The sequence below is a fragment of the Narcine bancroftii genome, chromosome 2 (genome assembly GCF_036971445.1).
Source record: "Narcine bancroftii isolate sNarBan1 chromosome 2, sNarBan1.hap1, whole genome shotgun sequence".
Lineage (NCBI taxonomy): Eukaryota > Metazoa > Chordata > Chondrichthyes > Torpediniformes > Narcinidae > Narcine > Narcine bancroftii.
The window spans coordinates 241378113-241394791 of NC_091470.1; the positions used below are offsets into that span (position 1 = coordinate 241378113).

General features: G+C 42.0%; 1 long non-coding RNA gene across 1 annotated transcript in view; it reads right to left on the reverse strand.

Annotated features, from left to right (window-relative positions):
* LOC138755165 (uncharacterized) overlaps nt 1-2878 on the reverse strand; it is a 29860-nt gene extending 26982 nt beyond the window's left edge. Inside the window, exon 1 of the long non-coding RNA XR_011352080.1 lies at nt 2682-2878. This is a non-coding gene — a long non-coding RNA (uncharacterized lncRNA). The remainder of the gene's footprint in view (nt 1-2681) is intronic.
* Nucleotides 2879-16679: the final 13801 nt, after the last annotated feature.

Below are 16679 nucleotides of genomic sequence, written 5' to 3' on the forward strand. Positions count from 1 at the left end.
AGCTATTTTGAGAAGCTAGTACAACTGCATATGCTCCTTTCGATGATATTTCAGCAGTAACATTTTCTACTTTTCATGCTGTTGCTGTTTTCGGGTGTCATAATGGTTTTATAATTGCACGATGACATTCCTTCCAATAACTAGGCAACCCGATGCTTAGAATTCTTTTCATTCATTGGTGAGTGTGCCAAACCTGGCAAATTTGACATAGATCTGCTGCCCATTGGCATGTCTTTGTTCATGAAAAAAAGAATAGGTCATTTGGATCCCATTCAAGCATTCAGTTAAGTCACAGAGATGATCAACCGTTCAATTTCTTTACACATCTTGGATTCTTATCTCTCACTTTCACCTATCAGAAGTCTATTTTTGCATCTCCAAAGACAAGATATTCTCAATTTTGAAGAAAATATGACTAATTATTATATTATAATGGACTAAAGTGGTGGAAGCAGATATCATTGTGGCTTTTAAGAGGTTTTTAGTTAGGCATGTAAATACAAAGGGGACAAAGATATCTGTCAAGAACAAGCAGCAAAGCTTCTGTTTGATGTGGACATCATGTTCAGCATAGAACCTGGGTGAACCTGGGTGAGGGGCCTGTTCAGATAAGTGCTTCCCTGACATAAAATAAAAACAGAAATACTAGAAATACAGTTCGGGTCAGGCAACATCTGTGGACAGAGGAATAAGCGTTGTTTCAGATCAATGACCTTTCATCAGACCAATCAGCACATTTTATGTTTCAAAGGTTGGGAAGATCAAGGGAGGCCAATGAAGCAAAATGAAGTGGCAAGATCCACCAGCAGATCAGAATCAGGATTTATTGTCATGAAATTTGGTGTTCTGTGGCAGGAGTATCGTGGAAACATACATATTATAATCATCTTACAACTTTATAAATAAATAATAACAATAATACTGCATGAAAAGTCAGGCAGTGTCTTTGATTCATTGATCATTCAGGAATCTAATCGCAGCGGGGAAGAAGCTGTCCTTGTGCCGCTGAGTGCTCGTCTTTAGGCTCCTGTGCCTATTCTTCGAAGATAGCAGAGTGAAGAGGGCATGGCCTGGGTGGTGGGGTCTTTGAGGATGGAGGCTGCTTTTTTAAGACACTGCCTCATGTAGATGTCCTTGATGGAATGAAGTCTAGTGCCTGTGATGTTGCAGGCTGAGTTAACAACCCTCTGGAATTTATTCTTGTCCTGAGAGTTGGCGCCTCCATACCAGGCAGTGATGCAACCAGCCAGAATGCTCTCTATGGTACACCTGTTGAAGTTTACGAGAGTCTTCAATGACATACCGAACTGCCTCAGACACCTCACAAAGCATTGCTGCTGGTGACCCTTCTTTGTGATTGCATCAATGTGGAGGCTCCAAGACAGATCCTTGGAGATGTTGACCCCCCCAGGAATTTGAAGTTGTGATTCTGCCGACAAATGTGGTGTCATCGGCAAACTTGTAGATGGCATTGGAATTGTGCCTGCCCACACAGTCGTGGGTGTATAATGAGTAGAGCAGTAGGATAAGCACGCATCCTTGAGGTGCAGCAATGATGATAATCAGTGAGGAGGGGACATTGTTTCCAATTTGTACTGACTGTGGACTTCCGATGAGAAAGTAAAGTGTTTAGTTGGAGATGTGGTGGGGGGGGGGGGGGGAGACAGAGGCCTAGAGTTTGTAGCTTCTTCACCAACACTGAGGGAATAATAGTATTGAAGCTGTAGCTGTATGTATGAATTGCTGTTTTCGAGGTGATCCAGAACTGTGGAGAGTCAGTGATATTGCATCTGCTGTGGAGCGATTGTGACCATAGGCAAATTACAGTGGGTCCAGAACTTTACTTAGGTACGTGTTAATTCTGGCCATGACCAGCCTCTCGAAGCATTTCATCACAGTGGAAGTTAGTGCTACTGGCCAGTAGTCATTAAAGCAGCCCATGCTACCCTTCTTGGGTACCAGGATGATTGTTGCCCTTTTAAAGCTAGTTGTGTTTAGTTTCAAATTTCAGCATATGTAGCCTTCTCTGTATCTCCAAAATGAAGTGGTTCTGACTGAGAGAGTGAGTTCAAGTTCAAAGTCAAGGAACTGTCCAACTAATCAACCCATACATATGCCAGCACAGTAAAAATACAGTAAGGAGTGCAGTAAAAGCATGACATCAGTTAATACAGAGCAAAAGGAACATTATTTTACTAGTGTGAATTTGTTTAGGAGTTCAAAGATGGCAGAAAAGAAACGGTGGCACATAAATCTTCCCGATGGGGTGGTTTGTAAAGAGAGTGCTGCAGGGGTGGGATGATTCTTTTAAAATGTTGGTTACTTTTCCAAGGCAGAAAATGTAGATGGAGTCAACGAATGGGAGGGCATTTGTGCGATGGTCTGAGCTGCTTTCACAGCTCTTGGTGGTTTCTTATGATCTTTGGCAGACACACTGTGATATTTCCTGACAGAAGACTTTCACTAGTGCATCTGTAAAAGTTGTTGAGCGATGCAGTTGGCATGCCCAATTTCTTCAGGCTTCTAACAAATTAGAGGTGCTGGTGTGCTTTCTTGGCCAATGCGTCAACTTGGGTGGACCAGGGCAGGTTGTTGGAGATTTTTACTCCTTGGAAATTAAAAGCTATCTCCTACCTCCATCTCAGCATCAGATATGTAGTCAGGGAACAAGTTCCACCCACCTTCTGGAAGTCTATGACCAGCTTCTTAGTCTTACTGATATTGAGGGAAGTTGTTGTCTTGGCACCAACTCAGAAGTCCTCTTTCGCCCCTCTATATTCTGATGGTGTAGCACCGCTGAAATAAATGCCGTCCACACCAAGTGAATAAACCAGTAACTGCTGTTTATTCAAACCACGCGCGTTCCTTTTTAGGGGAGGCGACAGGCTCATGGGAGTGATGTCATAATGCTGCTGTGAGGCCTGGCCGTTCCCCTGGCAACGCACTCCTGCAGCCTGGAACTTCTGAGCATCGCTGGGGGGGGGGGGAAAGCCCCTGTGCCCTGCCACGCTGGCTGTTGGCTATGGCGATTTGGCCCGTCATGTGCGGGGTTGACCCGGCCCGCTACACCAGCATGATTTGAGATCTGGCGTATGTTTACCAGACCAAAGTTATGTAAATCTGAGATAATCTAAAACCTGTTGTCAATGTACCTCTGAGGCTCATTGGTTCTCAGTTAAATAATGTCAATATTAAAAATTTTTCCCATTTTCATATCCAGCTATGACCTCCACCTTTTCACCTCTAATCTATTCCAGAATTACAAGAGTGAATTGAGGTTTATGTACTTCCAACCCTAACCCTCTTCATCATCCCTGACATTAATTGTTCCAGTATAGTGGTTATGCTTTCAGCAGCCTGTGGCTCTCCTCAATGCCTTGATTCTTTTTCCTGCTTTGATCAATCTTTTACTGATCGTTTACTCTCAAATTTCATTTGAATACACTCCTGCGAACTCCCTGTCCTGGGTAAACTTGTACCTCTCACTTTGTTCATTTTAGATTGGTCACAGTGTTTGAGCTACCGAAAGAAAATAGACACACACGCTGAGAGCACTTCAGTTTATACAAATCTTTATTACAAATTCTAAAGCTGATATCAAACTACAATATGCAAGCCCTTCCCAATTATACTTATTAACGCCTGGACTGGTCCCAACTGCCGAGGCGAGGCAACGACCGCACACTTGTAGTAGGTTGTCGGGGCGCCGGTAGCAGCTTCTCCACCTCCCCCGACCGGGACATTGGCTGGACTCTGGAAGTTCTTCTTGCTGAGAGATGTTGCCACCTCTCGGAGAGTCTCCCACTTCAGCAGTGGGACTATGGCTTATATTACCCAAAAACTGCTTACTTAAGCACCTATTTCCAGCACAGAAAGAAAGATAAGCGAGCAAGCTAGCATGCCTAGGCTTCTATTGAATAACACAACTTTCTAGCTTATCACTTTGAATACAATGGTTTATTTTGCGTCAAGGTTAGGTCTCTGCCTGAAAGACTGTGACCAAAACAAGCAAGAAGATTAAACGTTCTTGGTACACAGATGTCTTTTTTGTCAGATAACTGCATCTCTGGGCCCCATGGTGGAATTTAGCTTATGTCTGCTGAGACTCAAGCAGGTTACTGATTCTCAGCCTTGCAGGAGCAAAAAACATGGTTTAAATCCTCCAATACACTCCCTTGGGGTGTTTTGTTTTGCGAGTGGCAACATACAAAGATTAGTTTTGTTGTAATTCCCATTTTTGTCTTCAACCTGTTATATTACATGCTCTCATTTCTCACAATTAAAAGTCTGTGAACATCCATTTACAATGCTTCCTAACTTCACTCAAAATTGTTGACGTGATTTATCAACGTCATGTTGGTTCCGATAAGATTGTTTTGATTCAGGAGTTCAGTCCCTCCATCCTTAATTATCGTTCTTGCAGCTTTTCCAACAAATGACATTAAATAATCATTCTTGCCTTTGCCCATTCTCTGTTCCAGCGTTCCTCCAATCAAAGACACAATTCCCATGTCAGTAGAGCTTTGAATGATTATGAATGACATTTCTGCAATGTCCTTACCAACTTTTAACACGAGGATTGAAATAATCTCCTCAAGACTTATTTATTTGAAGTTTCTACAGATGTCTGATGCAATGTTTGCTGACCAGCTACACCATGGTCTGATATGGGAACACCAATATCCCTAGGTGTAAAATCCTCCAAAAGATAGTGGACACAGCCCAGGACATCACAGGCAAAACCCTCCCCACTAATATCTACAGGGAACGCTGCCATTGGAGAGCAGCAGCAACCATCAAAGACCCACACCACCCAGCACACACTCTGTTCTCACTGCTGCCACAAGGGAGGGGGTATAGGTGCAAAAAGACTTGCACCACTGGGCTTAGGAACATCAGCTACCCCTCCACCATCAAACTCCTCAATGGCAAACTCAATCAGAGACTCATTTATTTGTTTACAGTTCTTTGTTTACAGGTTCACGTTATGCACGGTTTATTTTCGCACTACCAATTAGTGGTAATTTTGCCTTGCCTGTAGGAAAAAGGAATCTTAGGGTTGTATGTGATGTCATGTATGTACTCTGACAATAAATCTGAAATATGAATTATTTTATTGATATCATTATCTTACTTCTATTAGTTACAGTAACATTCTCCATTTTATTTATGTTCAATTATTTTCCACTAATGGCACTGTATGCTCTCCTTCTACTGTGAAAATGAATAAAACATTAATATTTCAGCCTACATGGTACTGCTTGCTTTTAATCAGCGATTTTCCCTTAACCATTTATAAAATCACATTATAGTCTTTTATATCTTGGATGATTTATGTTTTCATGTTCCCTTCGCAGCTCTTTATAATTTTTAAGGTCATTTTAAAGGATGACTGTTCTGAATGAAAACCTGAAAGCAAGTCAAAATTTGAGAACTGAGGACAATCCATTCCATTTATACAATAGCCAGCTGGCTCCAGTAAGGGGAAAGTACTGTAATGAAATCGAAAACTGGCACCAAATTTAAAAAAACATTCAAAATTCATATGCAGAACTTCTCATTTATATCCTGAAATTAAAAGCAGATTGTGCAAAATTTACAGATGACAGATGTGTCAATATTGAATGTGTTCCTATTGGTCTTTGCATCCTTGGTTTAGGAACTTTTAATGAAAGTTCTGCTTTATGGGTAAAGAGATGTTCAGCTATCTTTAACTGTCACACATTTGTAAATAGAGGACCAAAATGTGTAGAATAAAACTTGAACAATAACCTTGGAACAAAATATTGCAGAAAATCAATTCAAGTAACCCAAGTTACCCAATATTGCAACCACACAAGGTATAACCTAAGATTTGGATTTCATGCTGTAATTTCAATAATCAGACATAAACATACATACAGTATTTACTCATCAAATCAATTGAACTACATCATCCTGATCCCTTTTTAGCACTGTGAAGTCTTACAGCCATGAATAATTTGTCCTGAAATTATTAAGGCAGAGGTTTCATTGGATTTGCAGATGCCAGTGTTTATGGTGGAATTTATGGGAGCATCCTCATAGCTTCCATTCTGGCAGGAGCCAAAGTCAGCGGCAACATCATCCATTCTGCAGCTGCCTTTGCTACACTAGGGAGTTCCTTGTGGCATCAGTAAGGAACCATAAACCTCTGCATGTTCCTCAGTTGCAAACCCTGATCTGGGCTGGATTAAACCCATCTTAAGCATAGCAGTCCCTTTCGAATTAATGAAAGAAGTCAGCTGCTGGATAAAAAAGGCAACATATTTTTTATTTATTTAAGATTTTCAATACTACTTCCCATGTGGGATTGGTGAACTAGGTCAAGATGAATCATGACAGACAGAGGCAGAAGATTGGCATATGCCAGGGAGAGAGAAAGAGAGGGGGGGGGCAATCAAACAAACTGGTTGGATGAAAGAAGATAAACATAAAGCGTGGAGTGAATAATTAGAAAACAAATATTGTTCGTGCTGGAATCTTATACGAGGAGAAAGTGAGAATGATGGTGTAGTATGTCTGGAAATGCCATCCTGAGTTATTTCTGCTTCCCTTCCCATACCAACCAGTTCTCCACTGCCAGAGGGAGGCTCAACATAAACAAGGAACAACATGTCTTCAAGTTCAAATTGTACATATACAACCACACAAAACAGCATTTCTTCCTGACTATGGTGCACACATAATACACAATAGATAATAATTATATAATCTTATAAATGAAATGATTATTTCAAAATATTTATGTATATTAATTTTACATTATAAATATATAAGATCCAAGGTTACAGGATACCATTCATCAATCTTCTTTGGCTTGGCTTCGTGAACGAAGATTTATGGAGGGGGTAAAAGTCCACGTCAGCTGCAGGCTTGTTTGTGGCTGACAAGTCCGATGCGGGACAGGCAGACAGGGTTGCAGCGGCTGCAGGGGAAAATTGGTTGGTTGGGGTTGGGTGTTGGATTTTTCCTCCTTTGCCTTTTGTCAGTGAGGTGGGCTCTGCGGTCTTCTTCAAAGGAGGTTGCTGCCCGCCAAACTGTGAGGCGCCAAGATGCACGGTTTGAGGCGATATCAGCCCACTGGCGGTGGTCAATGTGGCAGGCACCAAGAGATTTCTTTAGGCAGTCCTTGTACCTTTTCTTTGGTGCACCTCTGTCACGGTGGCCAGTGGAGAGCTCGCCATATAACACGATCTTGGGAAGGCGATGGTCCTCCATTCTGGAGACGTGACCCACCCAGCGCAGCTGGATCTTCAGCAGCGTGGACTCGATGCTGTCGACCTCTGCCATCTCGAGTACTTCGACGTTAGGGATGAAAGCGCTCCAATGGATGTTGAGGATGGAGCGGAGACAACGCTGGTGGAAGCGTTCTAGGAGCCGTAGGTGATGCCGGTAGAGGACCCATGATTCGGAGCCGAACAGGAGTGTGGGTATGACAACGGCTCTGTATACGCTAATCTTTGTGAGGTTTTTCAGTTGGTTGTTTTTCCAGACTCTTTTGTGTAGTCTTCCAAAGGCGCTATTTGCCTTGGCGAGTCTGTTGTCTATCTCATTGTCGATCCTTGCATCTGATGAAATGGTGCAGCCGAGATAGGTAAACTGGTTGACCGTTTTGAGTTTTGTGTGCCCGATGGAGATGTGGGGGGGCTGGTTGTCATGGTGGGGAGCTGGCTGATGGAGGACCTCAGTTTTCTTCAGGCTGACTTCCAGGCCAAACATTTTGGCAGTTTCTGCAAAGCAGGACGTCAAGCGCTGAAGAGCTGGCTCTGAATGGGCAACTAAAGCGGCATCGTCTGCAAAGAGTAGTTCACGGACAAGTTTCTCTTGTGTCTTGGTGTGAGCTTGCAGGCGCCTCAGATTGAAGAGACTGCCATTCATCAATCTCACAGCCTGGGAGAAGAAGCTATTTACCAGACTGGCAATCCTGATTTTGATGCTTCTGTATCTCCTTCCTGATGGTAGTAGGTCCTCAATAATTACTTGAGTCCAATTTAAGCAACACTCTTGGTGAATTTCATCAACGGAGGAAAGGGAGATTCTTGTGATCTTCTTGGTCATTTTAATGATATTCTGTATAGACCTCTGTTCGGATGCTTTGCAGATACCATACCACACAATAAACACAGACAGGACAACCTCAGTTGTTCTCCTGTAAAATGTTTCAAGATGGGGACCGATAGTGTTTCCCTCCTCAACCTCCTTTGGAAGTATGGATGCTGCTATGCCTTCCTGATTAATAAGAAGATGTTGTGGGTCCAGCATACGTTGACCGTTATATGCGCACCAAGGAACTTTGTGCTCTCCATGCTCTCCTTGACAAAGCCATTGATGTGTAGTGGAGAGTGGTTGACATTTATCCTCAAGTCCACAATCATTTCCTTTTTGTCCACTTTGAGATTCAGTTGTTCTCACATCATTTATTGAGCCTCCCAACCTCCTCTCTGTAAGCTGACTCATCATTGTTCCTGATGAAGGTCATTACTGTTTTATCATCTGCAAACGATTATTCTGTTTGAACTAAATCTGGTAGTCTTGTCATGAACAGTAGAGGGCTTAGCACACAGCCCTGATGTGCGTCAGTATTCAGCGTGATGGGGCTTGAGGCTTGGTCGCCAATCTGAACTGTCTGTTGTCTTTCAGCCATTTAAGTCCAAAATCCAGTTGCAGAAGGGTGGTTGAGTTCCACTGAGGACAGTTTATCACCAGCCTCTGAGGTATGATTGTGTTGAATGTCGAGCTGAAATCAATGAATAACAGCCTGGCTCATGAAGAATCATTTTCTCAGTGGATCAGGACAGAGCAGAGGTCAAGGCTATAGTATCATCTGAGAACCGTTTTGGACAGGAGGCAAACTGGAAGGTTGGATTTGATAAGTTCCATTACCAGACATTCAAAGCACTTTGTGATGGTTGAGGCCAGCGCCACTGGGTGGTAGTCATTTCATCCAGTTACCATTGCTTTCTTGGGCACTGGAAGGAGGATAGGTGCCTTAGATCCAATGGGGACAGTGGACTGCTGCAGTGAAATGTTAAAGATATCTGTTAAGACCTCTGTCAGCTGAGCCACACAGTCCTTCAGCAGGTATGTTGTCTGATCGTGCTGCTTTACATAGGTTCACTCTGAATAGGATCCTCCTCAACTTGGCCGCAGCTAAGCAGGAGATGTGACTTCCCTTGTTGTCACATTTTTTTAATCAAACCACACATAAAAGGTATTCATTCTGTGAGGAAGGGAGGCATCATTGTCGCTGACCTGTAGAGTTTTGTTTCTGGTTTAAATACCCTACTACATGGTGTCACACAGGAGTCTGTGGATTCTCTGTGCACACCCCAACTATGCCTTCCTGATTGCACAGGGGAGTTCAATCCTTCCTTGTTGATCTTAATTCCACCTGGGTAGTCTGCAGGACAATGGACAATGAAGTATTTGTAGAATTTTCTAATTTCAGTTAATAAGTCCCCTCTCTCTTCTTCTCTGCCTTTTCTGTTCTTCCCCGTTCATCTTTTACCCACCTATCTCCCTTCTCATCCCTCACTTTGGTTTTTATGCTCCTCCACTCCATCTCCCCAAGAGATTTTTTCCACTTTCACACCCCCCCCCCCTCCACTTCATGGGTTGCATCTGGTCTCTCTTCATCCTACTAATCTTACCTTCTCAAGATCCTCACCAGTCTGTGTCACTCATCTCCTTGCACCTGCCTCCGTCATGCTTCACCTCTCCCTGGTTCATCAATCCCACATGGGGCCGCTGTCCCATCCCTCCCACCCTGTCCTCTTTAGATAAGCTTCTTTCCTACATTTAACTGGCCTAAATAAAAGGGTTTGGCTCAAAACATTGACCATTTTTTTTCTCTAACTGATGCTGCTTGACTTGTGAGTTCCTCTAGCAGATTGTATTAAATATTCATACAAATTCACAAGTTAGTAGTGGAGCAATTAACACTTAAACTGTTAGTCGAACATCTAGTCAAAAGAAAAGCAGTGTTATGGTGTAATAGTGCATTATTTGATTACTCAGGATAAAGTACCAGAATAGACAGAATATATATTTACCATACTGAGAAATATCCCTTTCTTTATTTGTTGAATTTTAAAGCTGATACCTTCATAAATTTTTTAACAACCCCTGACAAAATATAGTGTAATAAAAATGAATTATAGGGAATGAAACAAGGGAGGTTCATTTCTGAAGTAATTCAACAGATTACAATGATTTGCAATGATATTCGATACTGCCAATATTTATTACCTTAATGCTTTTGATTTATCTTGGGATTATTACAGAAACCCTCAAGTTTTACAGCATAGAAAGAGACATTTCAGCCCAATTTGTCCATGCCAGTCCCTTCATCTGTTAAATTTGCATTGACCAAGTTTGAGTACATTCAAGGCATTATCAAACAAGGTATTACTGTTTTCCAATAAGATTTCTTCCAATCTAAATTCAGAGAGCTTAAATTTAAAGGTCAGTTGGATGTGGTTGAAGGCTTTAATATTCATAATGTCATTGTTTAACTGATAGTTTATATAGCTGATGCAACAATTTTGTTTCAGATCATATGAATTTGGGAATCTCTGCATGGTCAATGGTGCAACAATCAGATATGAGGTAATAAAAGTAAAACATGAAAGTCTGCAGACACCAGGATTGAAGTAAAAAGACAATGCTGGGATGATAAATGGCTAGTAACATTCATCAAGAGAGCTTAACTCATCTGCTGTTATGTTACCATTGCTGTGATTGTGCCCCTCCTCCCACCATCAACATTATGAGGAGAGTCCATACAGACCAGAAACTCATCTTGACCAGCCACATAAATACAGCGACCACTAGAAGAGCTAAGTGACTGGGTATCCTGTGGCAAATGAAACACCTCCTGATTGCACAAAACTTTACCACAATCTATAAGACACTTCAAGGTGATGAAATACTCTTATATTGCATGGATGAACGCAGCATCAACAAAGCTCAACAAAATTCAGGAGAAAATGTCCCACCCCCCAACCTTTATAAGTAATTTGATAACCACATTAAATATCTATTTTCTCCACCAACACAGTAGTCTTGAGGCTGAGAGATGGGAGCGGTGTCTTGATGATCCTGAGTTGGTGGTGTTTGAATCGGTGTCTCGAGGCTGAGAGATGGGAGTGGTGGGTTGATGACACTGGACAGGGCGGCATGGTTAGTGTAGCGGTTAGCACACTAAAATGCGGCAATGTCTGCAAGGAGTTTGTAACGACTTCCGGTGTCTGCATGAGTTTTCCCCAGGTGCTCTAGTTTTCTCTCACCCTTCAAAACGTACGGGAGTTATGGACTGATTTGTGCATTTGACGGCATGGGCTTGTGGGCTGGAACCGTCTGTAACCGTGCTGTATGTCTAATTTAAATAATTAAATTAACCTACCCAAGATACTCCAACAATGCCTCTCACATCCATTTCCTACAAGGAAGACAAGGGCAGGGCACTTGAGGTTGTACACAATCCTGATGTGCAAAAATGAAACATCACTGGAATATCCTATCCAACCACACTGTAAGAACACTATCACCAGTATGCCTGAAGTGCTTTACAGCAGTGGCTCATCTCCATTTTTGTATAATCAAGGATGGGCAATAAAGTATGCAAAAGTTGATTATGCCCAGATCCTAAAAATGAAAACAAATATTAAATATTGTAAAATAACCCAAGATATGATTACAAATCAAAGAAGGGTGCATAACAGCTACTTGATTAAATTGGTTGCAATGCTTTCAGAGGAAAGAAGATACATACTGTTGATTGAAATTTCTCTAAAAATCACTTTCCTTCTTTCACATTTCCTTTATTTTCTTACAGAAGAAGATTCATGCAATTTTATTTGCCATTGAGTCTAAATCTTCTATTTCTGGTTAATGTAATTTATGCAATTATAAGAGCAAAGGCACTGAAGTTAGATAATTCAGTGGGGTTGCAGGTTTAGCTGATCACTATGAGGATGGCATTTGGCTTCAGCACCCAAACTAAGTTAAGGAAAAACATGCAGCATCATTAATGCTCATTCCTATCTCATGACGGAGTTGTGATGCCTCCTTTGGTGCAATAGCACATTGCACAGCAATGACCAATCTCCTCCAATTCCCCCAAGCAACAATTCATCAGAGCCGATCACTCAGCACCTGTGAATTATATCCTAATGAGAGGATACCAAAAAAAAACATGGGGAATATATTAAAATGATTAATATACAAAATTACTTTAAAATGTTTGCACGAATTTTTAACTTCTCTTCAGCATGGAACATAAAATCTTTGAAGCTGCAATTGGCTGATCTTTGTAAATGGACTTTGATTTTCATGGGATTCCCACATGCCAAGGCTCATGCGCATAGAGTGCACCTTGACTCAAAACAATCTTCCTCATCTACTCCTTACCAATATTTTTCATCAAACATTTCTGCACACATTCAATGTCATACTGCAATGCTAAATGTCTTCTATCTATATTCTGTCTGCTTTCTTCACTTACTATTTTTCCTCTTGTTGTACCATTTTTCAGAGCTCGTCAAATTCTCCACCAGAGAACAACCTGGATTGGGTGTACACAAATGTCCCTGATGTGTGCAAGGCTACACCTTGCTCCTTTCCAGACTAAACATTTTATCTGTATGGTTTGATGAGAAGAACAAGATGATGCTAAAGAAAGCTCCGCCCTTGATTACCCGGATCACATACCTATCCCAGCGTACAGACACTGGCAAAGCAAACTAGGTCAGTTCGTAGGGAGATCAAGACGTCGCCGGGGGGTGTGGTGGGAGGGGGCACTTCAGCTCTGCAAGACTCCTATGAGACTGTGGTTTAGTGCTGTTTCAGGGAGACAGCCACTTACAATGGTCATGTAAACATAGAGGAGTATACAAGCTCAGTGACTGTCTACATTAGCAAGTGTATTGAGGATGTCATCAAGATCAAACGAATCAGCCAGTCTTTTCCGCGTCCATAGAAACAAAGATATATTGCTGATGTTTCGAGTCTGAACCCTTCTTCAAGGAATATGCCAGAAGCAAGAAATCTAAGAATGCCTCAGAATTCAGACAATGCTGGCTGAGGGATACAGACCAACAAAATGTGTTAATTGGATATGATAAAAGACGAGGTAAGAATTTTTCATGCTTGTGCAAAAGAAGACAGAATGGAGAGACAGAGCTAGGGAAAAAAGTGAAGGCAGGTTTAAATGAAAAATAGAAAAATTGATATTAATGCCATCGAATTGGTGCCCTGTCGGAAGATGAGATGTTGTTCTTCCAATTCGCAGGTGGTCTCAGTCTGGCAGTGCATGAAACCATGGATAGACATGTAAGCAAGGGAATATGATGGTGAATTGAAATATGTGGCCACTGGGAGATCCACACTATTGTAGTAGACAGAGCTAAGATGCTCAACAAAGCAATCTCCCAGTTTGTGTCTAGTATCCGATGTAGAGACCACAACGGGAGTACTAGATGGAGTAGATGACCCCTGCAGATTCACAAGTGAAATGTTGATTCATTTGGAAGGACTGTTTGAGGTCCTGAATGGTGGTGTGGGTGCAAGGGGAGCTTGTCCTGAGGTCACAGGGGAAGACCACGGTCGCAAAATGCCGAGCGCTGTCACACTAAGCACTGGCGCACAAAAGAGCTGCGTGAACAGTCTGCTCTTGTTCATGTTACTAACCCAAGACTACATCACCAGATCCAGCTCCAACAGTGTAATCAAGTTTGCAGATAACAAAACAGTAGTTGGCCTCATTAGCAACAATGATGAGTCGCACTACAGAGAAGAGGTGGAAAGTCTCGTGAAATGGTGCACAAGTAATAACCTGAGTCTCATGGTGGTCAAGACAAAGGAGATGATCGTGGATTTCAGGTAGACCAGGAACAACCACCTTCCACTACACATCAACAACTCTGTAGAAGAGAGTGTGGAGAGCACCAAGTTCCTTGGAGTTCATTAACAGCAACTGCACTTCCTGAGAAGACTGAAGCAGAAAAGGCTACCGACCACCATTATGTCAATTCTAATCTCCTGGCCGGCTGCATCACAGTGTAGTACCTGTACAGTTGCTGCGGAGAAATAGATCGGAGGTCAATCCACAGGACCATAAGCATGACATAGAGGATCAGTGAAGTCCCTCTCTCTCCCCTATCGACGTGAGCTACCAGGATCGTTGCCTGAAGAGGGCACGCAAAATCACTGAGGACCCCTTCCACCCTGCTCATATTTTTCAATATATTCAGCTGCTCCTGTCGGGGGAAGAGATACAGGAGTATCAGAGCTAGCATCACCAGCTTCCAACCAGGCAGTGAGATGCTGAACAACCAAAGGAACTGCTCACACTAACCATCCGAGACTCTCATATTCATGAAACCATATTTATTTGTATAGATTAAATACTTGTAATGCATATGTATTGCCTTCCTGGATGTGTGTTTTTTCAGGTTGCGTAGCTGTGTGTTTTTACATTAAGGATCAGAGAACACTGTTTCATTGGGTTGTACTTGTGCAATCAGATGACAAGAAACTTGAGTATTAATTTGAACTTTCTTTTTTAAATTAAATTTACACATACAGCACAACAGGCCATTTCAGCTCACAACCCCATGTCGCCCAATTACACCCTATTATCCTACAACTGCCAGTACGTTTCAAACGGTTGCAGTAAACCAGAACCCCTGAGGAAAACCCAGACATGGGGAGAATATACCAATTCCTTGCAGACAGTGCAGGATTCAAACCCAAGTCCCAATTGCTGGCACTGTAATAGCATTTTATAAACCGCGACACCAACTGTGTGCTCATTTCTTGTTTTTTTCTTAAATTCTCATCAGTTCAAATTTTTCATGGATTCAGATTTTGGATCACAGGATTAGTCTTGTGTCCTTTTCCTAGTAAATGGATAGCAATATCCAAGATCCAGATATCCATTTAACTTGGCTTTTCCTGTTTTAAAATATATTCACAGGATCTCACTACCTAGCTGCTTTTTCCACTCTAGAATCTGATAGATTTTGCAGAGGTTTGATATGACATTGAAAACCTTGGTGAACTTCTACAGATGTGTACTGGAAAGTGTACTGATCGGCTGCATCACCGCCTGGTATGGGGGCACCAATATCTCTGAGCAAAAAGCCCTGCACTAGGTAGTGGACATGGCACAGAGCATCACAGGCTGAACTCTCCCCACCATCGGGAAAATTTACATGGACTGCTACCAAGGATCCACATCACTCAGGACCTGCTCTGTTCATCAGAAAAGAGGTAAAGGTACCACAAGAGATACCACCTTCAGGAACAACTGCTATCTCTCCACTGTCAATCTCCTAAACAATAAACTCAATCAGACTCATTTAAGAACTCTTATGTTGCATATTATTTATTACTGAATATTTATTTTCTGTATTTAAGCTTGTTTGCACTGCCTTGCTAATATTATTCTTTGCATGCGTATCTTTCTGGAGTTGCTTTTGCACTACTGATAAGTAGAAATTCTGGCTGGCCTGCAGGAAAAAGAATTTCAGGGTTGTTTGTGATGTCATGTATATAAATCTGAATTCTGAAAACAAAATCCACAAATTCATTTTTTGTACACTTGGTTGAGCTTGAAATGAAGCAATATATACTTACTTATCATGACGAAACAACATCCATCAATGTTAATATGACAAAGGAGAGAATTATTGATTGTCCACATTAATGGCACTGAAGCCAAAAGAATAGATGGCTTCAAGTTCTTATGATGTAAATCTCCAATGACCTGACCAGGGATAAGCACATCAACGTGACAATCAAGAAAGCACACCAATGCCTCTACTTTTTTGGAAGACAAAGGATCTTTGATATGTCCCAATCCCTCTAGAACAGGGGTGTCAAACTCAAATTCATGGAGGGCCAAAATTAAAAACTTGGACTAAGTCGAGGGCCAAACTAAATATTTATTGAAAATTTTCAACAACATCTGCATGTTTTCTCTTCTTTCAACATATGTAATGTTAAACTTTTTCTTATTAAAATAGATGTTTAATAATAGTTTTGGATAAACTCTTTCCAGAAGCTTTAACAAATGAGAAATAAAATATTCAATAAATAATATTTCTCTATAGAGGATTTGTCAAATGTTGCTAGTAGTAAAATCTGAGGGCTATTGAGAATGTGGGAGAATAACATGATTCCTGAAACAATCAAATGGGTGACTGATTGTGGGCATGAATTCTAGCAGGGTTATTTGCCATGCCCTTTTTCCATTGGTACAGATATCCTTTGATTTACACACTTTTCAAGTTTTATGCCTAATGAGCTTGTATCCAGGTGCAGGACCATTTTTAACCAGGAATATATTTATCACTGTGACATGAAACTATTGGAAGATCGTTTTATCCTGAGATTAAAGTTCATAATCCTTACTCAGGCCTGTGTGCGGGAGGGCGGGGTTTGCGGGCGATCGGGTTGGACAACGACAGTGCGGGGGCATCGGCTCTCGCTGCAGGGCGGCATCTCGGCAGATCAGCGGCCTCGTCACTGTGAGTCGCGGATCGGCCTGCGGCAGGGAGGGGGATTGGGCAACGGTCCTGGCGAGGTCTGGCCCGAGGCCTCCGGTTCAGGGCGCTGGGAAGCGGCCTTGGCTTCCCCTGACACCGGCCAGGCCC